Source organism: Staurois parvus, unplaced genomic scaffold (genome assembly GCF_062004578.1).
Source record: "Staurois parvus isolate SC_StPar_1 unplaced genomic scaffold, SC_StPar_1.0 ptg000717l, whole genome shotgun sequence".
Taxonomy (NCBI): Eukaryota; Metazoa; Chordata; class Amphibia; order Anura; family Ranidae; genus Staurois; species Staurois parvus.
In genome coordinates this window covers 1,151,259-1,155,945 of record NW_028318513.1, presented here as the reverse complement: position 1 = coordinate 1,155,945, position 4,687 = coordinate 1,151,259, and the positions used below count along the sequence as shown (strand labels likewise).

General features: G+C 41.7%; 1 long non-coding RNA gene across 1 annotated transcript; it reads right to left on the bottom strand.

Annotated features, from left to right (window-relative positions):
* Window positions 1-651: 651 nt before the first annotated feature.
* On the bottom strand, window positions 652-4,383 carry LOC149445588 (uncharacterized). The gene is made up of 3 exons (XR_016306383.1): window positions 1,808-4,383; window positions 1,534-1,701; window positions 652-1,447 (listed from the first exon to the last, which is right to left on the bottom strand). It is a non-coding gene; the product is annotated as an uncharacterized LOC149445588 (long non-coding RNA).
* Between the last annotated feature and the right edge of the window lie 304 nt (window positions 4,384-4,687).

Sequence of the window (4,687 nt, the reverse complement as noted above, 5' to 3'; positions counted from 1 at the left end):
GATGTGGCATGACCTTAAGAGAGCGATTCACACCAGACATCCCAAGAATATTGCTACACTGAAACAGTTTTGTGAAGAGGAGTGGTCCAAAATTACTCCAGAATGTTGTGCAGGTCTGATCTGCAACTACAGGAAACGTTTGGTTGAGGTTATTGCTGGCAAAGGAGGGTCAACCAGTTATTAAGTCCAAAGGTTCACATACTTTTTCCTCCCTGCACTGTGAATGTTTACATGTTATGTGCAATTAAACCATGGCAACATCTAATGTTTGTGTAGTATTATGTTCAGCAGACTGTGTTCTTCTATTGTTGTGACTTAGATGACATTCAGAGCACATTTTATGCCCAATTCATGCAAAACTCCACGTAATCCCAAGGGGTTCACATACTTTTTCTTGCAACTGTATGTTAATGTGGGATGACCCAGGCCATGAACTGGATGAAGAGTGCTGTTTTTTACAAGCTGGTCTAGAAGCAGTTAAATTGCCAAGCAGCTTTGCCAAGCTGACATTCAGGTGCTGGACATGTTATTTTTCCTACCAGTCTAGCTTTTGAGGGAAGTGAAGCCAGGCATGGGCAGGTTATAGTTGGAAACAAGGGAATGAAATGTCCCAAACAGTTAGTGAAAGTAGTGGAAAAGTGAAAACAGAGATGCCACACAAAAAAGAGAATTTATTGTCACATGACTTGACATGCAAGACTGCATTCTTGCTAATCTGTTTTTGTTTTCAAATTATTCAGAGGTCCTCCACCTAACAGCAAAAAATGGTCAGTTTGGTAGAATTTGTCATAGGTGTATGCCTATGGATAGAGTGGTGCCTTCTAGAGGAGGGAACTTTTAGTACAGCAAAATGTCCAAGACACACCTTATGATAAATAATAAAATATTGAATTTTATTCCAAATGAGTTATTTTATGGTTACAAGAAAGGCATGCTCATTAAGAAAGGAGACAATACTGTACCCTTATATCTCAAACTGGTAACGCATTGATTAACCAACATTTCTCTTTCTGTAACCTCCAAACCCTGGGAAGTTCTAAGAACTGTTCAGCTACAGCCTTTTTGATGTATGATCTGAATGTAATCCCCCCTTTCGCCCACTCATGAAAAATGTTTTAGACACTTATGCAATGGAATAGGGAAATTTGAGGCTGCATTCAGCCCAATAATAAATATGAATAGAGTGGTGACTTCTAGAGGTGGGGACTTTTAGTGCAGCAAAATGTCCAAGACACTCCTTAAGATATTTAATAAAATATAGAATTTTCTTTTCAAATTATCTAAAAACATCAGATAAAATACATAGCACACATATTGAAGAGGCGACCAGATGAAATGGAATACATAGCTGATACTTGTGAACAAAACCCAAACATGAGAAGCATGAGATAACACCTGAGATTGTCTCTTCTTCAGGGGTGTATGCTTGCTGGTTCTGGATTTTTTTCTGCAATATAAAAAAATGGTGCATATAGGTAACCATTACACATAGGAAATATTGCTATATAATATTTACAAACAGTATGCACTAACCTAATATTCATGGAATTACATAAGATCGCCAAAATCAAATCACATGATAAAGTGGGTATGTTGTCGCCATTTGTAGTCACACTGAGCAGACACACCCAAGTCCCAAGCATCTACAACCACTGGGGTCACCAAAAGAAAGAAAATGGAGGCCTGAGGATTTCAGTTGTGCTAAAAGAGGGGAGGAGAGGGGAGGGAAAAAGGAGGATAAGAGATATAGTACTAAAAAGTATATGGATGTATTAAATAATGCTATTCCCTAGAAAGCACAACTTACATGGTATATAGTGTCCATACTGGTGAGAAGGTAACAGAGGCTTGCCATCAGATGTTGGAATTTAAATCAGTTGTAGCTACTGTTCCCCAAAGAAAAAGGGAGACGAAATGTCAGTAATAATCTATAGATATGTAGAAAATGTCATGGGACTAGGAATAGTAATGATTTAGCCCTTAGTGTTCTGGAAGTTGGGTCAGCTAGCTCTTTAGAACAGTGAAAACATTTTCTTGAATATATGATGGGCGTTCAAGTCAAACTGGGACTTTTGAGTTTATATAATAAAAGAACAAATTTCAAGGAGTGGAAACTGCATTTATTTTTTTACATACTCGCCTGGTACATTTATTCATTTAAGCTAGCATTTAACTAATGCCTGGAAAACTTCAGCATAGAAAGATTTGTCAGTATGCCTGAACCATCCTAGGTCAGCCTGTTTCACTTCATCATCATTGTGTTCACCATTCCCACACAAAGATTGGACTCTTGTTAAATTTCACAACAGGTTATATGTTGATTATCCAGGATCAAGCGTTCCACATGCTGAATGTTCACAGGAATGACTGCTGTGGGCTGGGAACCACCACGGGCGGGATTGTCACTGACAGACATACGGCCATCTTTGAAATGTTTACACTAATCAAATGTCTTACTGTGGCTGAGTGTCTCATCACCATACTATGCTTGAAGTCTTCTGTAGATATCTAAGGGTTTTACGTCTTCCTTCAGAAGAGATTCCTTCACCACATGCTGTTCCATGCACGCACTAATGCTGTTGTCTGCCATCTTGATAAACGGTGTCTGGACTGGCCTGCAGCATGTGCGCCACCTATCAGTAATAGGACACACTTGCCACTTACTACTGTGTGTAGTACCGCCATACTAGCATTCCTTTTTATTCCTGTAAAATTAAAACTTGGTTTGACCTAGTGGTAACCAATACTTAAATGAATTACAATTACAATCGCAACTGTGGTCAAAACATGAATTTTAAGGCACTAAATCAGAAAAGAGTTAAAAGGATGACTTTAAAATATAAGAAGTTCCTTACCAGGGGCGGACTGACCATTTGGAAACTCGGGCACCCCTGTTCCTTACTGTGTGTATTCTGTGGTATGTTGTAATTTGTGCAATATTACAAGAGCGTGTGTGTCTTTTAGTGGGTTCAGTGCTGTTTTGAGCTCTTTGAGCTTACCACTCTATGGACATCAGCTACTTCAAGACACATGATCAGGGTAGTAATATACACTGGAAGTAGAAACAGAATCAGAGAAACATATTCAAGAACTTTGAAACACGGCTTGTCAAACCTAAAAGATATGCTGCAATTTCTTGCAATGCTTATGGACTCTAATCTATAGACTCTTGTCTATGGTTTTAAGTTTATATAATAAAAAAAACACATTTTATTTGATCAACTTCTAGATTTATGTTGTTTCATTTTTATTTCCTATTTAGTGTTTATGTAAAGAACACCACCTATTCACCTGGGAGTTCAGCTTATAGAAGAATTGGATCCACATCACGTTACGTGTAGAGGCCTAACTATATAAGTGTACCTAAAGGGGGCCATTTACTCCATGCAAACCACTTTTCTTATGTCAACCCCCTCCGTCTTGCTGAAATGCCTGAAGAGGAAAAGTGAGATAATATACTAGCCTTTTCCCCAATTTCTGTATTGCTGGATATGACATCACCATCCTGTCGAAGAAATCCCAGAGGATGCTGAATTCCAGTACAAGATGCTGCTGCAGTGGAATGCAGGATCATTTTCTTCGGTAGATTTGAGCTACTCAATATTCTTCAGGATCTTGCCTAAAGGAGGATGATGTCATTTTCACCTAAGCTCTATTGGTGTAAGCCAGGTAAGAATATTATCCAACGTTTTCCCCCACAGCAGACCTTTCAATCTAGGTGCAAGGTCCAATTCAAGTTGACACTGTCATCACAGAATTATGAGGGCCTCCTATTGCTGGCCTCCTGAAGAAAATTATATTTGCCTGGCTGTGCCTTCCATACAGACGCAGAACAAGCATGCTATAAATAAGTGTTGGCAAAGTGTCAGAATTCCTTATCCCTATAATTGTTCCAGGAAAATCTCAGAAATCCGGAAGTTTAAACTATGGCATGACATCCAGGTATCTCGATGACTAATACCAGCCTCCATGATTCTCACATGACAAAGTCCCTTTAAATGATGATGCGATCAACCTAGAGCGGGGGTCCACAAGCCATCGATCATCATCAACCAGTCGACCTTGGGGAGCCGACAGGTCAATCATGACTGCAGCTCTGCCTCCCCTAGCCTCGGCCGCTCTCATGTTACCTGCAGTGGAAAGTAGGAGGCAGCATAATGCTGGATGGGCAGGGTGGGAGCTGTTCGGTAATTGGTTGCTAGGCAGTCCTAGCAACCAATCACCAGCCTGATTTATGAACTCTGGCAGCTCCAGTCCCACCTTCCACCCAGCACTTTGCTGTCTTCTGATCTCCACTTTGCTCTATGTGTGATGTGAAGAGGACAGAGAAGAAACTGAGACACTGTGAGGGGGGCAGAGGAGACACTGTGTGAGGGGGGACACAGGAGATACTGTGGGAGGAGGGGCACAGGAGACACTATGGGACGGGTGGGAAAGGAGACACTGTGGGGGGGGCAGAGTAGACACTGTGGGATGGGGGCAGAAGAGACACTGTGGGGGGGGCAGAGGAGACACTGTGGGAGGGGGGGGGACACAGAAGACACTGTGGGAGGGGCAGGGTAGACACTGTGGGAGGGGGGACACAGGAGACACTTTTGGAGGGGTTAGAAAGGAGACACTGTGGGGGGGCAGAGGAGACACTGTGGGAGGGGGGCAGAAGAGACACTGTGGGGAGGGGGACACAGAA